Raw genomic sequence first — 25079 nt, 5'->3', positions numbered from 1 at the left:
TGGTGTCAGGCACATGTTAGGCCTTCCTTGGGGGTGTGTCTTCATCCTTGTTATTACATTGTTTGTATTCAGGAGTTGAGCTGAAGAATGTTTCACAAGTGCTTAAGTAACTTATTTTCTGAATTAAGTTAAACATTTCCCTTTTTTTCTTGCTTGTACAATGTCTTTACCTTTAGCCCTCCTCACAGAGTGCATAGCAGTGGGGAAAAAAAAAAAAGAAAAGCACCTTTAGCCCAGCCAGCACAGTGAGTGTGAATCCAGATTAGCATGTGCCAAAACCAGGTGGCTTTAGTGGCCAAAATAATCTTCCTTGACCTAACCTTCCTTGTGTTTTTACCGGCAGGGCCCCTTGTGGGCTCTGAGAGAGAGGGCAGTGGGTGCCTGGGGCTGTTCCACTTCCAGGTGATGAACCTGCTTCAAGTCGCTGGCTTTTCTTTGCCCAGGGCCCATGGTAGTAGGTGGTGGTGCTGGCCCCTGGAGCCGGCCTCTTTCCTGCAGCCTCTCTTCACTGAGTCCTCAGCATGCCGGCCCCCTCACAGGAACCCTGTACAGAAGCAGTCAGTGAGCGGGTGAAGTGCCTTGTACAAGGGCTCCTTTTTAGTAAGTGCAGAACTGAAATGTAAGCTGGGTCCCTGGGACCCCAGACACTCTGAGCCGCTTCCTCTGTGCCTGCCTGCTTTTTCCACCCCTCTTTCCACACAGGTGCACTTTCTGATTACTCTGTATCTGTGGCTACTTCACCTCATTTTTTTTCTATCTGAACAATTCTGCTTTTCTTTCTTGATAATTATTTAAGTAATTTTATTTAAAACATTATTGTTTTATAACTGTAGATAACATTAAAAATATAAATTTGAAATGACTCATCAATCATTTCATGCATACATGAGTCACACCCTAGGTCTGCTTTTCTGTGCCTTTGTGAAGATTTTCCTTGGCTGGGCAGAGGGTGGTGATTCTACCCCAAGGCTGAGGTCTAGCATGTGAGGCAGAGGCACCCCCGCCCTACCCCAGAGCAGCAGAAGCAGGGAGCACGGAGTCCCGTTACTTACTGGTGAGGAAGGGTCTCCAGGGCTCTGGGTGGCTTCAGGTTACCTGCTGATTTTCACAGAGTTCATTTCCCTGTTGCTTGCCATATGACTATACGGAAGGTCATTAATAATCTTGAGGTTTACCCTGAATTATCCTTTTCGTTGTGTATACATAGAAGCAGTTGGTGAGTCTATTTTAGATTACTCCACTGCTAGGAAAGCTATCCATTGAATCCGGAGTTTCTCAGCCTGGCACTGTTGGCATTTTGGATGAGATAATTATTTCTTGTGGGAGGCTGTCCTGTGCGTTGCAAGGCGTTTAACAGCATCCCCAGCCTGTCTCTGCCCACTAAATGCCAGTAGAATCTCTCATTGTGACAACCAAAAATGTTTCCCGACATTGCCAACTGTACCCTGGGGGGCCAAATTGCCCCTGTTTAAGAACCACTGCATTGGTTCAGTTTGTGAATTTCTCAGCAAATTCATATTTGCTCTAGAAGAATAGATTAGAAGGTCAATGTGTTGTTTCCAAAGTGTAAGAACAGTGGACTATTAGGATCTCTAAAGTACTCTGGTGCCAAGCCCACTGTTGGATGTTTCCTTGACGAAGAGCTGAGACTGGTCCCCAGTCCTTGAGGGGCTCACAGCTGGAACAGGCTGTAGGCAGGCGGGCAGGCAATTCCAGTACAGCGTGAAGAGGATTGTAGAAGCTTGAACACACTGGAGAGGGGGAATGAGGGGTTCCGCCTGGGGACTCGAGGAAGTGTCCCTGAGGAAGCTCCACCTGAGCATGAGGCTGAGAGCTCTCGACACGGAGGGGATGGTGAGAGCGAAGGTTCACGTAGAAGAGACCAGAGCTGGAGAGGGTAGAGGCAGAGGGTCTCAGAAAAGAGAGGCAGTGCACTCGGAGGCTTTCCAGAGAGCCTTCCTTATTCCATTTCAGGCCTCTTTCATGGGTGCATTTAAAGAGGACGAATTAAATTATTGGGTGTCAAGTCAGGGTCTGCATGTACCGCATGCTCCATTTGTATTATTTCCCTGAGAACCTTTCTTTTAAAGCAGTTTACATCTCGTATGGCAGCCCCTGAGAAACATACATTGTTTATCTTTGGGGCCACAGAAGAAAAAATAGGGACCCAGTAACCGCCTGGCCCCCATCCTCTTGGCAGTGCCTTCTGAGCTAGACGGTGGTGATGTGGGCAGGTGTGCCATGCTCACCCAGGGTTGGGCATTTAGTCCTCACACAGCCTGAGAAGTAGGGACTGATAGTATCTCCGTCTTATAGATGAGGAGATTGGGTCGCAGAGAGGTTAAGTAACCCACTCAAAGTCACACAGCCAGTAAGTGGTAGAGCTAGGCAGTGTGGTTGTGCAGACCTTCCATTTGGATAGTAACAAAGCAGTTCCTTATTGTTAACTAGCTTTTATGGGTTGTCTGCCACAGTCCACCCAGATGTGGAGAAAGTAGAGATACTTCCCGCCTGGATTGTATGCAGCTCTCGAGGTGTGGGTGCAGTGTCGTGCCAAGTTAGGCAAGCCCTGGGAACCACTGTCGCCCACTGAGCACGGTCGCAGGCTTTGGAGGGGTTGGCCTTTGCTACAGAACGTCTCTGACAGAAGTTCAGTTGTTGGTACATTCTAAAAATTCTGTACCTACGACGGCAGGATGGTCATGCACCGAAGTCGCCTTAGTGCCTATGAGAAGCCTTCTCCCTTGACTTACGACAGCCCCGCCTGATCATCACATGCCCTCCTGCTGCATCTTCTGGTTTAGTGTGCCCTCTTCATTCTAAGGGGCATTTTGTGCCGTAAGCAGGTTCCACTCAAGCCATTTTGGGGAGGAAGAGGCAGAGGCTGGTGAGCTTAGCACACTAAGGGCAGGTTTCGTGGTGCGGACGTGGGGTGGGGTGGCATGAGGAAGGAGGGAGAGGCTGGGGATACCGAACCAGTGTTTTTGTTGGCTTTAAAACTTCTTTTAAAGATGTGATGTTGTGTATCATGGTTTTTCCAATCACCAACCATTGATGGGCATCAACAACTTTCATGCTTTTTCTTTATTTCTTGTATGCAGAGTAAGTCAGGACACAGATGGGGCCAACTCTGCTTTTTCATACATTCATCTTACTTAAAATGCCTCCTCTGCCAAGCTTTTGTCTAGTCCATGGGCTTTTCCAGGCCTCTTCAGCTCATCTGTATTCTTCGTGGGCTTTTCCATTTTGTTAGAAGACATCTTCATTTAATAGTATGAAATGACGTAGAGGCATGAGGTAGTAACAATGCATTTAAATGACATAAGCATGACACCATCCTATAGGAGTAGTTGAAACACAGCCACATGGTGCATGCCACGTCCTTTTGCCCAGAGCCCTGTGCAGTGTGCACTGTCGGATCATTAGAGCAGCTTTCTATTTGGGTAGGGAGTTTTGGGCAAAAATATCTGCGGGTGGTTCCATCGAGCAGGGCTCTCTGCACGCAGTTGATATTCTTCCAGTCTTGGCGTGGGGAGCAGTGGAGTATGTTGGGGAGACTTGCTCGGAGCGCGTTTAAGCAAGCGTGTTACTGATGTGGCTACCCCCCACTTACCAGGGCATGGCCACGGGGGTGTCTGAGGCAGCCCATCGTATGTTACAACTCTGCTATTCCATTTTGCCCTGACCCTCAGTCCAAGCCCTGGAGAAAATGAGGGTACAGAAGTACGTGAGAGGCCGGAGATGAGGGACGTGTGTTACGATCCTAAAGACACAGTGTAGGGTAGGGAGATTCAAGTGATTTTTTTCTGTCAAGAGCCGTGGCTTTATTCTACCCTCAGATTTCTGTGAGAAACCCCATTGATTACTGATGCTAAAAAAAAAAAAAAAAAAGAACTGATTCTGTAATATGGAGTTAGAACAAACAGGGATGCTAAATTGCCTGTTAATCCATTTAGCAGTTTACATATTGATTCTTTTCCCAGTGTGTTTAAATAATCATTTACTAATATTCTAAATAGGTAAAAAGCTTCAGGGAAATGTCCAGCACACATGCCATAGTGTCACCATAGAGCTGGGTTGGAATGTTGCTGCTACAGACAGGGCCTTATCCTGAATGCAGCCGTTTTATAGTGAGAGCTCATTATCCCAGTCACGGAGGTCTCGGGCCAGGCCAGTGTGGACGTGGTGACGGATGAAGTTTGGTCTGGGGTGATGTGAGGCATAAGGGCATGGAGGCGAGTGGCGGGTAGGAAAGGCACTGTCTCAAAGCATTTGCTAGCCCATATTCCATGGCGTGTGAACTGCTGAGCCTTACCAGGGAGCTGCTTAGCGCTTGTTCCCTCTGGCTGTAGCTGCTGTTGTGCCATGTGTGGTTCCTCTTAGCCTAGGTCTAAAGCAGCATCCTTGTGTCTTGCAGGACAGCCAGGCTCCTGAGCCTACTGCCCCCATCCTCCTTTTCCCAGCTTTTCCTGTGCTGCAAACATTGCAGTACCATGGTCTACTTCGCAGCCTGGGCCAACCAAGGAGAGCAGCCACGTTACCAGATTCTGGGATCCAGCAAGATGCCGCAGGGCTGCTTTTCTATCCCTATACCTGTCAAACCCATTCCTGCCTACTTCCCTTACTGATATTCACCATTCCTTTTCTCCTTCCTCCCCACCTAACTACACCCTATTCATCTTACAAGAAACCTTCTCTAATGATCTTAGTCCACATTGCTCTTCTTTGAAGTCTGTAGGACATCCAGTGTGTGTGGTACAGGGTAGGCCTCTGCCTGTGCCTGGGTTCGATCTGCCAGCCAGGCTGTGCTGGCGCACAGTGCTGCCTGATGATGCTCTGGCAAAGTGCTCCTCCAGTCCAAGTTTGCTCCTGAGCAGTGAGATCTTGGGAGGTAGAAGGAGACTGAGATTATTTTCTTGTCTAACTACTAAATACTTCAGCATGCATTTTCTAAGGACACAGGTGTTCTTTTATGTAACCACAGTATAGTGATCAAAACTCAGGAAATTTAACATTAATATGTTATTAACAGTCCACAGTCCATATTCACATTTCATCAATTGCCTGAATACTGTCATCGATTTTTTTTTCCTAGTCCAGGGGCACACTTGGCATCTAGTTGCCACATCACTTTAGTCTCCTTTAGTCTGGAATTGTTCTTTAGCCTTTCTTTGTCCTTCCTAGTCTTGACACTTTTGAGAAGTACAGGCCAGTGATTGTGTAAAATGTCGCAGATTGGGTTTGTCTGATATTTTCTCATGGTTGCGTTCAGGTTACATGTTTTTGGCAGGCTGCTGCCTGCATACGTGAAGCTGTGGCCTACTTAGTGCATCGTAACCTGAGGTGCCGACCCTCAGTCAGGTGTCAGTTGATTCTAGCGTTGGTGAAGGTTTCATTGATAACTGGGGTAGGGTCCAGCTCTCTCCATTGTGAAATTACAGTTTTTCCCTTTGTAATTAATAACTGATTTACAGGGAGATATTTTTGAGACAATGTAAGTACAGGATCTGTTTTCAGTCTTCCTTGGAAAGCCTCCACCAGTTAGAAGGGAGCCACAAATAGAGAGTGAAGGTCCTCGGCCAGTTTTTTATCTGGTAACTCTCTGGTGACAATACTGAGTCACATTTGTGGAGTACTCATTACGTGTCAAGCCTTGTAAGTGCTTCACATATGTCAACTCATTTACTTTTCATATTATCCCTATGAGATGAGTACTCATGTCATCTTATTTTACACTTGGGAAAATAGGCACTGAGAAGTTAAGGCCTCTGTCTAAGGCTGTGACAGCCTCTGAGTGGCAGAACTGGAATTCAAACCCAGTGGACCTCACTGCAGCACTAGGGCCTTGCACCCCCCGCGGTTCTGCTCGCCTGCTGCCATGTGCGGCATACACGTGTGCTGCTTGACACACAGTGCTGCTTCTCTGACCTCTCACGTTCCTGTCCTCTGCATGTGGAGGTCTTAAACACCATTTGGTCCCCACTGTCCCTGACCTGCTTGGTTTTTTGACTGAGAGCCTCACTGAAGTCTTTTTTCTAGGCATGATAGACAGACTCGGAAGAAGCCAGAGGCTTTTCATTTTGAGATTGGAGTCCATGGGCCTTGTCCTGGAAGCCAGAGGAATCTTTCCTATGTGGATAAATTTAACATTTGAGCCTGTGCTGAAGGATGAGGAGACTTTTGCCCATGAAGGAGTAACAGATGCAGAACTTGCCCGTCTTCTGTAAGCAAACAGAAAACAGGCCAAAATATATGAAACAACTTTGCAAATATCGGACAGCAGGCATCAAGACAGTGAGCCTAAGGGAAAAGAAATAATGAGGTGAGCCCTATGGTCTTCCTGCCAACATTCTGCTGGAGGCAGTTTCCAGATCTCAAAGCAGCGAGGAGGAACCCATGCGAAGCCCAGCAGTCTAGCTGCATTGAGAAGACACATCTGAGGCCAATGCAGTTGGAATTTGCAGGGGACAGTACAAAGAAAAAGCTATGCAGAAGGAAAACTCTTCACCTTAGCTTGGGGGTCTCCTCGAGACTTTTTATGAACAGATCTGTTGTGTAGGGCAAAACTCAAGAAGCGATTTGAAGAACCACTGCTGGAGAACTGTAAGTGGAACTACTTCCAGAACGGAGAGACATTTGAGCTCTTTCCAGATAGAGCAGAGAGACGTTGTTGAACACCTGGGACATCCATAGACCCCTCAAAAGAGTCACCATGCCTTAATATTAGCTTTCATCTAGCTCTAGAGAAAAGAGTACAAAGTTGAAAAACAAGCCTTGAAGCCATATACAAAAATTGACTAGAAGTAGGTCACAGACTGGGAGAAAATACTTGCAAATATGACTATCTGACCAGGTGCTTATAACCAGAATATGTAAGAATTCTTAGAACTCAGGAAAAAAAGTGCAATTTAAGAATTGGCAAAGGATCTGAAGACATTTCTCCAGAAAAGATATACAAATGGCCAATAAGCACATGAAAAGATGTTCAATATCATTACTCATCAGAAAAATGCAAATTAAAATAGCAATGAGACACCAATATATACCCACAAGACAAGAATGACTAAAATTAAAATTGATGAACAATACCAAGATTAGAAAAGTATATGAGGCCGGGCGCGGTGGCTCAAGCCTGTAATCCCAGCACTTTGGGAGGCCGAGACGGGCGGATCACGAGATCAGGAGATCGAGACCATCCTGGCTAATATGGTGAAACCCCGTCTCTACTAAAAATACAAAAAACTAGCCGGGCGAGGTGGTGGGCGCCTGTAGTCCCAGCTACTCGGGAGGCTGAGGCAGGAGAATGGCGTAAACCCGGGAGGCGGAGCTTGCAGTGAGCTGAGATCCGGCCACTGCACTCCAGCCTGGGCGACAAAGCGAGACTCCGTCTCAAAAAAAAAAAAAAAAAAAAAAAAGTATATGAACTCTGGAACTCCTATGCATTTCTGGTAAAAACGCAAAATGGTACAACGACTTTGGAAAATTGTTTGAAAGTTTCTTGTAAAGAAAATGAAATGTACCATACAACTCAGCAGTTTCACCCCTCAAGATTTACCCAAGAGAAAACACATGGCCATAGAAGGACGTGTGCATGAATATTTATAGCACCTTCCTTTGTAATTGCCCCAAACTAGGAACAGTTCAAATGTTCAACAACACATGAATGGATAAACCAATTGTAGTATGTCCACATAGTGGAATAAATGTCCGCAGCTAAAAGGAACAAACTATTGATACATGCAACCACACGATTGAATCTCATGGTTGAGTATGCTGAGCAAAAGAAGCCAGATAAAAGGAATGCACACTGAATGACTCCATTTATATGAAATTCTAGAAAAGGGAATTCTAATCTGTAGTGACAGAAAGCAGATTAGTGGTTGCCTTAGAGTAGTAGGAATGGGACTGACTGCAAAGGGACTCAAAATAACTTTTTGGTGGCTGGGCGTGGTGGGTCACGCCTATAATCCCAGCACTTTGGGAGGCCTAGGCAGGTGGATCACGTGAGGTCAGAAGTTCGAGACCAGCCTGGCCAACATGGTGAAACCCTGTCCCTACTAAAAATATAAAAATTAGCCGAGCATGGTGGTGGGTGCCTATAGTTCCAGCTACTCACGAGGCTGAGGCAGCAGAATGGCTTGAACCCGGGAGGCGGAGCTTGCAGTGACCCGAGATTTCACCACTGCCCTCCAGCCTGGGTGACAGAGTGAGACTCCGTCCCAAAAAAAGAAAACAAGAACTTTTCGGGTAATGGAAAATACTGTATCTTGATTGTAGTAGGGTGACATCAGTGTACACATTTCTCAAAACTCACTGAACTGTATGCATAATATAAGTGCATTTTTGTTATGTAAAATTTTACCTCAGAATTGTTGTAGAAGATAAAGGGAAAAAAAGCTTTGAAATGACCAAGCTGCTCTGCAGAGTTCACTGCTTGCCCAAACTAAACTTCAGTGCTCACTAAAGGCAGACAAAATGTAAACACTTAACAGTATAACTAACAATCATGATGGATAGCCCCAAGCAACAATTTCTAGACAGGTTAAAGAAGGAGGATATGACCAATAATCAGGAGAAAAATCAGTTAATACAAATAGACCGAGAAATTACAGAGATTTTAGAATCACCAAGAAAGGACTGAAAAACAGTTATAAATATGCTAAAGTTTTAAAGAAAAATTGGGTCATAATAAGCACAATGGAAAATAGAAAAGCAAAGCAAATGGAACTTCTAGAACTGAAAATACAATTTCTGAAAAATTCATGGACTTATAAACAGAAAATTAGACTATGAAAGAATAGCATACGTGAAAACATAGCAACAGAGCTTTATAAATTAAAGCACAGAGAGAAGAAAGTCTAAAAAAAAAGGAACAGAGCCTTAGTGACCCATGGGAAAATATCAAACATCTAACATGTGATTGGATTTCCTAAAGAGACAGAGGAGGAAAAGGCAGAAAAATATTAGAAGAAATAATGACTGAACATTTTCCAAAGTTGATGAAAATTATAAACTCATAGATCTAAGAAGGTTGATGAACCCCAGGCAAGATAAATGCAAAGAAAATCACACTAAGCCATATCATAATCAAACTGTTGAAAAACAGATGATAAAAAAGAAAACTGTAAAAGCAATCAGAGGAAAAGAAGACATTATATACAGAGAAATAAACATAAGAACTAATTTGGACTTTTTGTCAAGCTATTCAAGCCTGAAGACAATGGAACAACATCTTTAAAGTGCTGAAAGGAAAAGCCTGTCAATCTAGGATTCTATAGCCGGGTGAGAAATACCTTTTATGAATGAAGGCAGATTTAAAAACTGGATGAAAGCACTTTGATCCTTCCTCAGCCAAAGTAGGTGACTCCAAACCTGGTAATGACCATTCCAGCTCAGCTCCTTGGCCCCTTTGAAAGTTTTGACATCTTTAGTTACCATCTCAAGAGTTAATTGTGATAGTAACAAGTTACAGATGTTTGGAAGAAACTGAGTTGCTTTCTTTAGTTAAAAACTACTTGCCACCGCAATAAGGAGAAACAGTGCAGAGATGTGGTTTTAGGCTCCTAGAAGTGGTGCTGGGAAATCAAATGCTCTCGGCGTCTCCTATTTATGATGCCTTTCTCCATCCTCCCCTGCACTGCTGTGGCCGACTCTAAGTGCCAGGTCCTAAGCCCTTCTTCATACCCCTCTGTGGCGTCATTTTTGTCCAAACTGCCCTTGTTAGCAGACTCTTCATTGCACTGATAGGATACCCCGTGTTTGGGGGAATGAGAAACCGAATTTAGCTTCAGGTATCTTTTTTGGTTGTTGAAGTAGAATCGGGGAAAGGAAATCTCCTTTAGGGGTGGACAGAAACACTGTGGTGACCACTTCTAGTGCCTTGTTCTTTTTTCCTACCTTGAAGAGCTGTTAGCCAAGTAGGTCAGCAGAGAGCATGAGCGTGTCAGCCAAGACTGAATTTGAAAGCAAAGCAGCAGCTTCAAGTTCCCCCTTGAAAGATGCATCCATGCCACATCCAGTAAAAACATCCTGAGAACTTAGAATGACAAATGTGGCAGGTCACCTCCATGATGAACCCCAGCCATCCCCACTCACGATATTCACACCCTTGTATAGTCCCTTTCCACACTGTGTCAAGGTTAGTTTATGAGACCAGTAGAATGTGCTAGAAGTGAAGCCACATGGCTTCCGAGATCAGGTGACTACGAAGACTGCAGCTTCTGTCTTGAAGGTGCTTACTTGCTTGCTCCCTGTGGGGTCCCTTGCTCTGGGGAAAGCCAGTGACCATGTCTCAAGGACATTCAGGCAGTCCTGCGAAGAGACCCACGTGGTGAGGAGCTAAGGACCCCTAGCCCCCAGCCCCATGCGAGCCTTCTGAGAAGTGCATCCTCCAGTCCCAGTCAAGGCTTCCGGTGATGCAGCCCTGGCTGACAGATTGGCTGCAGCCTTACAAGAGAACATGATCCAGAACTATGCAGCCAATAGTAAATGTTTACTTCTTTAGGCCATTAAGTTTTATAGTAATGTGTGACACAGTGGTGCCAAACTAACATAGCAAAGCTGTGAGAGAAGTTAGGAGACTTGATTCCTGTTCTCTAAGAGTCCACATCCTGCTTAGGAAGGCAGACCAGTTGAACAAGTAACTAACTATTCTAGGCTTGTATGCTAAGTGGGCAAAGGCTGATTCAGGTATATTTACCTATTGGGCTTATCAATTGGATTTCATCTTGGTGAGCAGGGCTGTCAGAATCCCAGAGTGGGTGGTAGCATTGCTGTTCCTCCTCAGTTATTGAAGGCAGTTTAAACAGGCTCAGAGATACCAGCAAACCTCTCATCCAGAGTAGGAGTTAGCTACTTTTTCAGTGTTAAGGATTTCAGAGAGTTGGTTTGTCATATTCTTTTTTTTTTTTTTCACATTTCCTATTATTTTTAATTGCATATGTGCGTTACCCTTAGCAAGCCTACCTGATTCTCACTGTTTACTTTTTTTTTTTTTTTTTTCCCAGTTGAGACAGAGTTTCACTCTTCTTGCCCAGGCTGGAGTACAATGGCGCTCTCGGCTCACTGCAACCTTTGGCTCACTGCAATCTCCGCCTCCCGGGTTCAAGCGATTCTCCTGCCTCAGCCTCCCGAGTAGCTGGGATTACAGGCATGTGCCACCACATCTGGCTAATTTTGTATTTTTAGTAGAGACAGGATTTCACCATGTTGGTCAGGCTGGTCTCAAACTCCTGACCTCAAGTGATCCACCTGCCGTGGCCTCTCAAAGTGCTGGGGTTACAGGCGTGAGCCACCACACCCGGCTTCACTGCTTATATTTTAACTGGTAGGAAATCTGAGTTTCTGTAGTCCACAATGGATTGGTGAACAAAGATGAATTTCAGAGTATTTTTGTTATATAATGAGCCTTTGAGTTGCATGTGGGAGTCAAACAGAAGCTAATATTGAAATAACCAGCTCATTCCATGCATGGTGACTTTCTACACATTTTCGGTCTTCTCAGTTGTGTGACTTCGTTTCAGTACCTTCTTCGTAAGGAGGCAGTTGATGTATCTTCCTTTTCCTCCGAGCCCTTTCAAAGGTACCAGCAGCCCCAGGAGCTCTGTGTCCAATGCTACGGGAAAGGAAGTGCAAATGGAGCTTGGCTGAGTCTTCGTTCTCTGCCCTGAGCACTCCCACTGGGTTTTTCCCCGGCCACCTGCTCTTCCTCTGTCCCTGGAATGTGCTGAGACACAGTCACCACTCTCCTGGTTCTTATAACAAATGGTTTGGTCTTTTTTTTCTTTTTACTTATAACGATACGTAATAATTGTACATATTTGTTGTTTGGTCCACTCTTGACAATGTTTTAACTCTGCTTTCTCTGGTTCTGTGCTTGCCCACCCACATCTGGCCCCTCTTGCATAGCATCAGGTGTGTGAAGATAAGTCTCCTGCAGGTGGCTTGGTGAAGAGCACGTCAGAAGGATGCACGCTGATTGGGACTCTCGCCTGGTTGACGCACATCGTTGCCTGGTTGGAGAGTCTGAGGACAGGTTGGAGGGCCCCACCTGGGCCCTAAGCCTCCTTTTATTCTAGGATCTCATGGATTGTGCTTGGCCTTTCTGAGTGGGAGCTGGCATAGGCAGGCCTGTTTCAAATGAGAAATAGCAGGGCCAGAGCATGCTGATTCTCTGGGGTTGATTTATGTTCTTTCTAGAATTTTAGGAAGGCAGGAATCAAGAAGACACCGAAGTGATACGACCCCAGAAACATCACCCAGCAAGCCCCTCTCCAGAATTCCAGAGGCTCAGGTGGCTTCCCCTCACTTCATGTAGCTAGGGTTCAGAGCCCTCAGGGAAGGAGGCTGGCTAGGAGGCAGAGCTCCTTTGCCATGTGTTCTTTAAGCAAGCTCTCTGCGAGCCTCAGGCCTTGGGGTGCTTACCATGCACTCTGCATGAGAGGACAAGAGGGGCAGAAAAACTTAATTTCATGGTGCCTTTTATGACTTCCATGCTATGTGATGGTGGTTTTTCCAGCTCCTCTGTGGAAGGAAAATTTGAGAGATCCAAGTAGCGAGATGAACACAGTGAGCACTGGGAGTTGAGGAATCCTAATCTGGCTGAGACTCTCCCTTTCTTCACGCAGCCTGTGTTCCCAGTTCTCAGAGTCTTGGTCTATTTACATTGTATATCCTCCTGTACTGGTGTACATGCTTCTCGTGTATCACTTGTTCTTCCGTCCTGGTCCTCCTGTTCTTCCTAAGTGGAGGAGAGGCATCAGTAGCTGTGAGAAGAACCTCAAGGCTCCTGAAGTATCCATCAGACCACTCTGGAAGAGATTCCCACTGCTGGCCAGGGAGGGCTACAGATATTTTAGCTCAAAGCAGGTGACGATTTCTTAAGGTCCCAAGCCTCCTGACGGTCGAGTCATTGTTGTAAAATGAAGGCTACCTTGGCTGCTGTCTGCTGCCCTGTCTCTGGCCACCTGACTCCTAGTCCTGAGGACTGAGGACATGAGCTCTGTTGTTTCTCTTCTCAGATTCTGCCTAGTTACACAACTTGTATGGTTTGAAAAGAGAAGACTCTGGGTGCCAACTTCACTGGGCTGAGGAGCTAGGGCAAAGGTCTTATGTGTAATTTAATAATTCTGGTGTCATGAGAAGAGCTGATCTTCCTTTAATTGTTCTGCCAAGCATGCTTATTAATTCGCTTCCATCAATAAAATTCTAAGGTAAAACCCAGCGTTCCCAGAAGAAGAGTTTTTTTGCTTGAGTAAAGGTGTAGCACCCTCACCAAGCCAATGGATGCTATCGCAGCCTCCCTGCACTTGCACTGCTGTGGGAGCCTTGGGGTCGACTGCTCGTCTGCCATGCTAGTGGTAGTCCCACCCACTCCTGAAGGCAGTGTCCGATCGGCTCTTATCTGTTGAGAAGGTTAGATATGTATGGCTTCTGGAACCCTGGGGAGCTGGTCCTCTGAACTTGGACTTGTCCTTGACTTCTTTATGTAGCTTCATGACCAGCCGGCTTCTCTTGGTTGTAAGTGTGTGCCCTTAGAAAACCAGTGGAGATGTTTCTGTTCAATGCTATCAGAACAAAAATGCATTTAGGTAGGCTCACGAGACAATCAGGGAGACAAGTCTTTGTCATCCAAAGGGACCAGGGAACAGAGATAGTATAGCCAGGAATGTAGGATTTCTACACAAGGAAACAGAAGTAATACATCCAGGACCATAGAGTTCCTAGACCAGGGAGCAGAGGTGGTACAGCCAGGACCACAGGGTTCCTAGACCAGGGAGTGAGGTGGTATAGCCTGGACCACAGGGTTCCTAGAGCAGGGAGCAGAGGTGGTACAGCCTGAACCATAGGGTTCGTAGGCCAGGGAGCAGAGATGGTACAGCCTGTTGGTCACATGCATGGCATCTCGCATCAAACTGCCTAAATTTGGGCCCTTGCCTCTCATGACCACCAGACCACATTATGGTAGTTTTTCCAGTGCTGTCTAACTTTATCTGTCTGAGATTGTTTCTTGTTCTCAAGATAGGCGAGGTGATTACCTGTTTTTTGTTTTTTTGTTTTTTATTTATTCATTTTTTTGAGATGGAGTCTCGCTCTGTTGTCCAGGCTGGAGTGCAGTGGTGCGATCTCGGCTCACTGCAAGCTCTGCCTCCCAGGTTCACACCATTCTCCTGCCTCAGCCTCCCGAGAGACTACAGGTGCCCGCCACCACGCTGGCTAATTTTTTGTATTTTTAGTAGAGACGTGATTTCACCGTGTTAGCCAGGATGGTCTCGATCTCCTGACCTCATGATCCACCCGCCTCAGCCTCCCAAAGTGCTGGGATTACAGGCATGAGCCACCTGTCTTAATGGGTTGTGAGAATTAAGTGAGATACAGCGCTTGACACTGCCGGGTGCAGGGTGGGTGCTGAGTGAGTGTTAGCTCACTGAGGCCCACCTTTGCTGACTGGCCGCCACATCCCACAGCCCTGGAGAGGTAGGACAGTTCACACCATGTCATCAGTCATTAGAATTGGGAAAATACAGATAGCTTCATCCAAGACTTCATGTACAGGTGGAACTGGAGGGATTGAATGGCTCGCCTGAGACTTTCCAGCAGGTCAGAGGCTGAGCGGGGGCTAGAACCCAGAATTCCTCTGTCCTAGGCCTCTGCCCTTTCCCCTCCAATACCTACTCTTGCTGCTGTTTCTGTGCCCCCTGCCATGGCACACATTTATGTATGCTCATTGGTTTGTCCAGGGAGTTTGTTCTAGCCCATGGCGTGAGAAAGGGAACTCTTGCCACCTGCGAACTGACCTTCTTAACATTGTACCACTTGGCTGTGACAACCCAAGAGCACAGAGCCTGGAGCAGCAGCCAGTGGCAGGCGGCTGCGGCGTGTGAAGGTGGAGGGATGTTGCACACTCTTGGGAAACATGGGCTTTCTTCCTTCCCTCTCCCAGCTTCAGGCCGGTCTGGCAGAGGCAGGCACTGGGTTGCCCAAAAGCATGATCTGTGTTAAAGGGTGATGGCACAAGCAGCCACAGGCAGGGTGGGTCAGAGGAGACCTGTTATGGACTCAGCCAATGTGGCCTGGGCCAGTGAACTTCAATGACCATTCTCAATTTTAACTTGCATCAAGACTTGTTGACTTTTTATCACAAGCCTTGAAATTTTGGACTGTGTATATATTACAAATGTAGACACTAGCCACCCTCAGTGTAGAATAACATTCTTGAATTGTTTTTCCACCCACAGTTGATCCTTGAACAGTGTGGGGGTTAGGGCAGTGAACATCCCACACAGTCGAAAATCCGCATGTAACTTCTGACTCCCCAAAAACTTAACTGCTAATAGCCTAGTGTTGACCAGAAGCCTGACCCAAAAACATAAACAGCCAATTAACACATATTTCTATGTTATATGTATTATATACGGTATTCTTACAATAAAGTAAGCTAGAGAAAAGAAAATGTTACTAAGAAAAGTCATAAGGAAGAGAAAATATATTTGCTTCCATTAAATGGAAGTGGATTATCATGAAAACTTGTGTTCGTGATGGTTTTCATCCTCCTGCTCTTCAAATTGAAAGCTGAGGAGGGGAGGATGCAGGGTTGTTCTTGCCGTGTTGGGTGGCAGAGATGGGAGAAAATCCACATATAAGTGGACCCATGCGGTTCGAACTGATGTTCTTTAAGGGCCAACTGTAGCTTTAAGTGTTCTAAGCTAATTCTCTGTTAGAAGCCATTCTTGTTTTTCGATAACGCTGTCTGGGTTGCACATGAAGGCCCAAGTTTGACAAGCTTTGCGTTTTGTATCAAGGGACCAGGCTCCATCAGTCCTGATGCTGGTGCCTCACTGTTCAGTGGTGGGTGAGGGTCAGCGGTGGCCTGGGTTCTGGTCCTGACCCTAGTGCTTGCTGCTTGTTGGACTTCAGCAAGTTCCTTAACTGCTCTGAGCATCAGTTTTGTCATCTGAAAACTAGGATGATTCTATTCACCTCCTAGGGTTGAGTGAGGAATGAGGATTTAGCTTAAGTGCCCGGGGCCATCAGTATTGCTGATGTTGATAATACCTTATGTGATGAGACTTTCTCAGATCTCCTCATGGGAACTCAGTTAAAAACCTTGCATACTGACTTTAGTGAGTAGAGGAGGCTGTCTTTGATGCTAAAGCAGTGTGCTGTTGGGGATCATATCAGGTGAGCCTGTCCTTGCCAGCCACCCTCACACTACTTCTCCAGGTGAACTGGCTGCTCATGGGTACCTCTCAGTGCTCACAAGGGCTTCTGGATGAGGGAGGGGGCTGGCTGAGTGGCCCCTCCACCCCTGCCAGGGAATGGCATTTGAAGTATCTGACCTACAGATGGCAAGAGGGCAGGTGGAGTCATCTTTATGAATGAAACACACTGCATTGGGGGTTTCTCCTGGTGAGTTGAGTGACCCAGTTAAGTGAGTTGGCAACTTTGATGTCCTTTGGCTTCTGGACTTAACTCTTGGCAGGTGGACCCCAAGACTCCCACCCTTTCCTTCCAGATTCAAAGAGTGAAAACAACATCACAAGTACCCCCTCTCCATATCTGTTACTCATTCTGTTCTCTGAGCAGCTAGAATGGTGTGGGAGCCTTGGGTTACAGGGACAGAAATCTTACCTGTGATTTGCTGTGTGACAGGGCCACTGTGTGATGGGGCCAGCAGGTATCTCCTCTGACTGTAGGAGGCAGAGAGATAAGTGTCTGTGCTGCTTAAGCTGAGGATGAGCTTCTGTGGTGGGGCTGGCCAGGGCCTGCATGTGTTACCTCTGAGAAATGCGGACTCCACAGCCATGCCTTCTTCTGAGAATTTGACTAACCACAAGGTTGCAGTGAAGGTCAGCTCTTTGGGTAAAGAAAACTTTTTATAGTCAAGGTCCTCTTATCCAACACAAATTAGAACTAGTTGTTAATTTTGAAGAGGTAGTGAAACTGGGAAATACAAAAAAATAGAAACATACACAATGAACATTTTATTCCAGCTTATGCCTGTTAGCAGACAGGAGCACAGGGACCTCCCATCTACCAGAGATAACAGTGCAGCAGTGATCCTAGACCTCCTTGATGTGGATTCAGTGCGGACTGAAGTGGCTCATTTTCCGTCTCTCGTGAGTTCTGCCTGCTGGAAGCTTTTAGAAGGAGATTTTTCTAAATGAGTTGGGTTTGAGGAAGGTTTTTAATTACCTAATGTGCAAAATTGTAATTTAGTCATTTTTAAATTATTGTTTGTAGCAGCAGAGACCTTTATTTTATTTTATTTATTTTTTATTATTTTTTGAGACAGAATGTCCCTCTGTCACCCAGGCTGGAATGCAGTGACACAATCTTGGCTCACTGCAACCTCCACCTCCCAAGTTCAAGCAATTCTTGTGTCTCGGCCTCCCGAGTAGCTGGGATTATAGGTGTGTGCCACCACGCCCAGCTCATTTTTGTGTTTTTAGTAGAGACGGGGTTTCCCCATGTTGACCAGACTGGTCTAAAACTCCTGACCTCAAGTGATCCGCCCGGCTCAGCCTTCCAAAGTGCTGAGATTGCAGGTGTAAGCTACCACAGCCAGCCTATTTTTTGTTGTTACTACAAAAGTAATACATGCTCAGGCTGGTTCAACATACACAAATCAATAAACGTAATCCAGCATATAAGCAGAACCAAAGACAAAAACCACATGATTATCTCAATAGATGCAGAAAAGGCCTTTGACAAAATTCAACAGCCCTTCACGCTAACAACTCTCAATAAATTCGATATTGATGGAATGTATCTCAAAATAATAAGAGCTATTTATGACAAGCCCACAGCCAATATCATACTGAATGGGCAAAAACTGGAAGCATTCCCTTTGAAAACTGGCACAAGACAGGGATGCCCTCTCTCACCACTCCTATTCAACATATTGTTGGAAGTTCTGGCTAGAGCAATCAGGCAAGAGAAAGAAATAAGGGGTATTCAGTTAGGAAAAGAAGAAGTCAAATTGTCCATGTTTGCAGATGACATGATTGTATATTTAGAAAACCCCATCATCTCAGCCCAAAATCTCCTTAGGCTGATAAACAACTTCAGCAAAGTATCAGGATACAAAATTAATGTGCAAAAATCACAAGCATTCTTATATACCAGTAACAGACAAACAGAGAGCCAAATCATGAATGAACTTCCATTCACAATTGCTTCAAAGAGAATAAAATACCTAGGAATCCAACTTACAAGGGATGTAAAGGACCTCTTCAAGGAGAACTACAAACCACTGCTCAAAGAAATAAAAGAGGACACAAACAAATGGAAGAACATACCATGCTCATGGATAGGAAGAATCAATATCATGAAAATGACCATACTGCCCAAGGTAATTTATAGATTCAATGCCATCCCCATCAAGCTACCAATGACTTTCTTCACAGAATTGGAAAAAACTGCTTTAAAGTTCATATGGAACCAAAAAAGAGCTCGCATTGCCAAGACAATCCTAAGTCAAAAGAACAAAGCTGGAGGCATCATGCTACCTGACTTCAAACTATACTACAAGGCTACAGTAACCAAAACAGCATGGTACTGGTACCAAAACAGAGATGTAGACCAATGGAACACAACAGAGCCCTCAGAAATAATACCAGACATCTACAGCCATCTGATCTTTGACAAACCTGAGAAAAACAAGAAATGGGGAAAGGATTCCCTATTTAATAAATGGTGCTGGGAAAATTGGCTAGCCATAAGCAGAAAGCTGAAACTGAATCCTTTCCTTACTCCTTATACGAAAATTAGTTCAAGATGGATTAGAGACTTAAAAGTTAGACCTAATACCATAAAAACCCTAGAAGAAAACCTAGGTAATACCATTCAGGACATAGGCATGGGTAAGGACTTCACGTCTAAAACACCAAAAGCAACGGCAGCAAAAGCCAAAATTGACAGATGGGATCTAATTAAACTAAAGAGCTTCTGCACAGCAAAAGAAACTACCATCAGAGTGAACAGGCAACCTACAGAATGGGAGAAAATTTTTGCAATCTACTCATCTGACAAAGGGCTAATATCCAGAACCTACAAAGAACTCAAACAAATTTACAAGATAAAAACAAACAACCCCATCAAAAAGTGGGCAAAGGATATGAACAGACATTTCTCAAAAGAAGACATTCATACAGCCAACAGGCACATGAAAAAATGCTCATCATCACTGGCCATCAGAGAAATGCAAATGAAAACCACAATGAGATACCTTCTCACACCAGTTAGAATGGCGATCATTAAAAAGTCAGGAAATCTTTGGGAGGCCGAGGCGGGCGGATCACAAGGTCAGGAGATCGAGACCATCCTGGCTAACACTGTGAAACCCCGTCTCTACTAAAAATGCAAAAAATTAGCCGGGCGAGGCGGCGGGCGCCTGTAGTCCCAGCTACTCGGGAGGCTGAGGCAGGAGAATGGCGTGAACCCGGGAGGCGGAGCTTGCAGTGAGCCGAGATCGTGCCACTGCACTCCAGCCTGGGCGACTAAGCGAGACTCTGTCTCAAAAAAAAAAAAAAAAAAAGTCAGGAAACAACAGGTGCTGGAGAGGATGTGGAGAAATAGGAACACTTTTACACTGTTGGTGGGATTGTAAACTAGTTCAACCATTATGGAAAACAGTATGGCGATTCCTCAAGGATCTAGAACTAGAAATACCATATGACCCAGCCATCGCATTACTGGGTATATACCCAAAGGATTATAAATCATGCTGCTATAAAGACACATGCACACGTATGTTTATTGCGGCACTATTCACAATAGCAAAGACTTGGAATCAACCCAAATGTCCATCAGTGACAGACTGGATTAAGAAAATGTGGCACATATACACCATGGAATACTATGCAGCCATAAAAAAGGATGAGTTCATGTCCTTTGTAGGGACATGAGTGCAACTGGAAACCATCATTCTCAGCAGACTTTCTCAAGAACAGAAAACCAAACACCTCATGTTCTCACTCATAGGTGGGAATTGAACAGTGAGATCACTTGGCATGGGAAGGGGAACGTCACACGCCGGGACCTATTATGGGGAGGGGGGAGGAATGGCATTGGGAGTTATAACTAATGTAAATGACAAGTTGATGGGTGCAGCACACCAACATGGCACATGTATACATATGTAACAAACCTGCACGTTGTGCACATGTACCCTAGAACTTAAAGTCTAATAATAATAAATTTAAAACCTCACAAAGAAAAAGTAATACATGCTCACTGTAAGCAACTAAAACATTATGAAAAGACATAGCATAAAAAGTGAAAGTTCACTGTAATTCCATCCTCTAGAGAGCTAACCATGGTTAATAGCTTATTGTATATGCCTTTGAATTTCTGTGTGTGTGTGTGTATCTTTTGTTGATGTATAAAAATAGGTTCACAGTATACATTGTCTGTTTTAATGATTTGCTTTTTCCCCTCATTTAGCATGAGGGTTTTTTCCATTTCAATGCAGATAGATCTACCTCACTTTTTAAATAGTTTTATTGAGGTATAATTTATGTGCTATAAAACTCACGTTAAGTATACTTCACAGTTGACTTCCATTGCATAATCACATATAATCAACCCTTTCCCTGTTGATGGACATTTAGCTGGTTTCTAAATCTTCCACTCTTAAAGACAGTGCTGCAGTGAGTGCTCTTCTACACAGACTTGTGGACATTTGTGGAGGTGTAACTATAGAGGAAAAGCCTAGAAGTGGAGTTTCTGAGTCACGGTTCATAAACATTTAAAATTGTAGTAGATATTGCCAAAATACCTGACACAGTGTTTCATGTGTTTTGTGGACTGGTGGAAAACACACACACATCTTTGTCCGCTATGAGATTAAATGAAAGTCCTGAATGTATTTGTCCAGGGAATTGGGGTTAGCAGTGTAGTAGTGATGCACAGCAGGAGCAGATGCAGCATTTCTCTGAGTTCCTCAGCTGCCCAGGACACTGGCTCACAGGGTAGGGTCCTTCTAGGACAGCCCCATTATTCTTGGGGCTTCCATCAGTATTCAGGAAGAACGCACACTAACACTCAAGCCCTCATTAGCAAGTACTTACAGGTCCCCAGCGCCTCTTGCTCGTAGGTCAAATTCTGCATCCTGGAAGCCTCATCCCTCCACTTCCTGCTCCACCCCCAAGGGCTCTTGGAGCAGCAGCTCTCACCCCTCTGCCTCTAGTGTCTCCGGTTTCCAGAAGGCTGAATTCACTGAGGCTACCCTTGGCACCAGTTTAATGACCTCTTTAACCTGGGTGGTTCTGGAGCCTAGGATTGCAAATCCACTTCCCGACGCTTAGCAAGCAGTTGTACAACTCGCTTTTCTACCAGTGTTTTTAGAGTACCTGTTTCCTAATATCCTCACCGAATGTTTTAACCTTTGCTAATCTGAGCAAAAATCATTACTAACTTGCATTTTCAAAACTGCTATTATTAAGGCTGCGTATCTTCGTGTGTGTTTATCAGCCATTTGTATTTCTTTCCATCAAACAGAATCCCCCGTGGAACACACATACAGTGATAATACCCCCTTGCTCCTACTGCCATCATTATCTTAGCAGATGACACCACAGCCCTGCTCCTGGGGGAAGCAGTGGTTTCAAGGAGGCCTGTGTTCGGAGAATTTAGCATATTTATTTGCTAGACAATTTAGGGTGGTGGGGGGAGGATGTTGCTTTTTATTTTTGTTATTTCTTTCTCAGCCTTTGGCCAAACCTCCATGGAGCAGGATTAAAGCTGGCTAACTTAGAACCTGGGCTTCATCTGGTTCAGAAAAAAGTTGAGTCCTTACCAAAAAATGTTCATGAGCATTTAGACCAGATTATCAGCTTCTTGTTTTTAAGGTCAGATATGGTTGCCAGGCGCAGTGGCTCACACCTGTAACCCCAGCACTTTGAGAGGCCAAGGCGGTTGGATCACTGGAGGTCAGGAGTTCGAGACCAGCCTGGCCAATATGGTGAAACCCCGTCTCTACTAAAAATACAAAAACTAGCTGGGTGTGTGGTGGGTGGTGCACATCAGCTACTCAGGAGGCTGAGGTAAGAGAATCTCTTGAACCCGGGAGGCGGAGGTTGCAGTGAGCCAAGATTGTGCCACTGCACTCCAGCCTGGACGACAGAGCGAGACTCTGTCTCAAAAAAAAAAATTAAATTAAATTAAAATTAAAAATCAGGTCAGATATGGTGAGGGAGCCCTTTCCGAGCTGGTTCATCCTGCCTTCGTTATTTACGAGGAAGAAAGGTTTGGAGTAGTTGGCCTCTGACAGTCTCGCGTACAGCGTACATCATCCATAACCAAAGCAGTTTAGTCCTTCCTGTTGTAGGACTAATAACTTGCAAACTCTGCTTCTGGGAGAACCCATCACAAAAATTCATGAAACTTGTTGAATTGACAGTAAATGCCTGGACAGGACTCAATAAATACGGCTTAAAAGTGACAAACTGAATGAATTCCTTTGTTCAGCAAATAGTGTTTAGCTACCTGTTGGGAGCCAGGCTCCCTCTAGGTACTAGGAATACAGAGGTAAACAGAGCAGAAGGTCCTGGTCTTACAGAGCTTACTTTTTAGTAGGGAGAAGACAGTAGTAAGAAAATGTAAGAATTTCTGAGATTAATGCTATGAAGAAAACCAAACCGGGAAGTGAGATTGAAGGATGGGACAAAGTGGGACAAGCACACCCATGGATGAGGCAGTAGGAGGAGGCTTCCTGAGAGCTGAGACAGGAACGAAAAGAAGCCAGCCACTTGGTGACCCGGAAGAAGAGTGTTCCAGACGGAAGGTGCTGCATGAGCCAGAGGGGTGGGAGTGGAATGGAGCTTGTGGGTGCTGCATCAAGAGAAGCCCCATGTGGCTGGAGTGAGTGAGGGAATATGGTTAGTATGGTTAGAGGAGTATACGGAGCATAAGTCACGTGGGACACTGGCCAGAGAAAGAGCCTGCCGTTTCTTCTATCTGCCGTGGAAAGGAGTGGGGGGGGGGGTTGGGCGGTGTTGTGTTTGTGTGTTTCAAATTTATGGAGGTATTATTTACATGAAGTAAGTTGCACAGATCTTAAATGTGAAGTTGGATTTTTGGCGGATCTGTGTTATGGAAGTTTTGAGTAGAGGGTAACATAATTTTATTTATACTTTACAAAGACCCCACTGACAGCTGTGTGGAGGATGGATGGATGGGTTGGTGGATGGATGAATGAGTGAATGAGTGAGTGAATAAGTGAATAATAGTCCCATCTTATTTAATAAAACATAATGAGGCTCTGAGGCTTCTGCTCTGAGCCTCTTTTATGGAAAAGAGTGACAGAAGGTGGCATTGGAAGCTGTCCCTGCTGCAGGGAGAGGCTAGAAAGTGGAGCAGGAGGAGTGGGTTTGGAATCCAGGGTCGTGCGCTGGCTGACTTTCACAAAGATGGAGAGATGCCAGAGTTCTGCAGTCCCCCACAGGTGCTCCCACACAGATGAGGTGCTTGTTGACTGTCATGAGCAGTCCAGCCTGGGTTCCACTCCCCAACTGCACCCAGCCCCCAGCATCCTCTCTGCCCAGGGTGTGAGTCCTGTGGCCTTCTCAACGGGACAGGCCTGTGGATGTTCATCCGCGTGGTGTGATTCTTGAGGGTTGTTAAAAAGGTCCCTCTTCAGAGATAGCTTTTCCATCACCCTTTGTTTGGTACCTGAAATTCCAGCGTGAAAGTGTCTTGGTTTTGAGCATGTGAAACTATCATGACTCACTATCCCATATGACAGGAGGTGGCGGTATTTGATTGAATTGCCTCCTAATGTAACGGTGAAGGGAGCAGGAGTGGGGTAGACAGGTGTGAAGGTTGCTGGGGAATTGGGCAAGATTCAGGACCTGAGGCACTCAGGTCCTGAGTGGGAAGCCTTGGGAGTGGTTTTGGGAGTGTTGAGAAGGTGCTGGACCCGCCTTCCCCCAGTCCTTCCAGTGAGAGGGGACGCAATTACTCAGAGCACCTTAGCGACCCTTGACCTCAGCACTCTGCTGAGGTGGTCTCCCATCATCAGCTAAGAGCATAAGATGTCCTGAGTCCTGCTCCCTGTCAGTCCTGCCGTGTTTCCTGGGCACCTCCCAGGCCCCTGCCCTGCTGCTGGTGAGGTGGGAGGAGAGGACTCGCCTGCCCAGCCTGAGGAGCACCCGCTGGTCTGCCTTCTGTGTGGCCACCCTGCCCGCGCAGCGGGGCACCGTGCATTCACTGCGCCTGGAGTCACTAGTGCCCTCGCCCTGGGCAGAGGGTGGCAGGCCTAGAACTTGAGAGTCTTGATGGCCTCGTGTTTCTCTCCTGTGGGCCCAGGTTGTCCCTGTTGCCACTCTCGTCTGCTCACCTCCCAGCACCAGCATTCAGCCTTTGGGCTAACAGAGGCCGACTAGTCTGGGGTAGCTTGATATCTCTTGGGTCTTTTCCCACATGGGAAGCGCAGGCCAGATATGGAACCACAACTGCCAGATATGGATACAACAACCAGGGATCGTGGTTGTTTTCAGATGACATTTTAGATAACTTTTCTCTTTCCCTGGTTTCCAAACTTAGTGCAATGGTTTATAAGTTAAAAGAAAAAAAGAGGCCAGGTGCGGTGGCCCACGCCTGTAATCCCAGCACTTCGGGAGGCCAAGGTGGGTGGATCACCCGAGGTCAGGAGTTAAAGACCAGCCTGGCCAACATGGTGAAACCCCATCTCTACAAAAATACAAAAATTAACCGGGCATGATGCCGGGTGCCTGTAATCCCAGCTACTCAGGAGGCTGAGGCAGGAGAATTGTACAGAGCGAGACTCCATCTCAAAAAAAAAGAAAAAAGAAAAGAAAAGATGCTTAGAGAGGCCCTAGAGCCACAAATTATAACCAGATGTGTACTTTCTTGTTTCCTGCAGGTGGGCTTTGTGCTTAAAGATTTACTCTTCCTCCAGCAGTTCCTCCAGCTGCTGCTGCTTGCTAGCATGTGCATGGTGCTTGCCAAGTACAAAGCATGGCTCTAATACTCTTAAGTATATTGTTTTATTAATACTCCTGTGAGCTGTGTGCTATAATTTCTTCCATTTTATAGAGTCCAGTTGAAGCCCAGAG

At 45.7% G+C, this 25079-nt stretch overlaps 1 protein-coding gene and 2 long non-coding RNA genes across 4 annotated transcripts in view; all 3 read left to right on the top strand.

Moving 5' to 3' along the window:
- Positions 1-25079, top strand: part of STIMATE (STIM activating enhancer) — a 63758-nt gene that overhangs the window by 5652 nt on the left and 33027 nt on the right. The window lies entirely within an intron of this gene.
- Positions 4482-9122, top strand: LOC144339237 (uncharacterized). The gene is made up of 2 exons (XR_013414060.1): positions 4482-7102; positions 7417-9122. It is a non-coding gene; the product is annotated as an uncharacterized LOC144339237 (long non-coding RNA).
- Positions 11112-24822, top strand: LOC144339239 (uncharacterized). Its single transcript, XR_013414062.1, has 2 exons — positions 11112-14153; positions 24768-24822. It is a non-coding gene; the product is annotated as an uncharacterized LOC144339239 (long non-coding RNA).

The sequence above is a fragment of the Macaca mulatta genome, chromosome 2 (genome assembly GCF_049350105.2).
Source record: "Macaca mulatta isolate MMU2019108-1 chromosome 2, T2T-MMU8v2.0, whole genome shotgun sequence".
In the NCBI taxonomy this organism is placed as follows: Eukaryota; Metazoa; Chordata; class Mammalia; order Primates; family Cercopithecidae; genus Macaca; species Macaca mulatta.
Note: the sequence above shows the minus strand (reverse complement) of the source record. Positions and strands in the feature narration are given on the sequence as shown.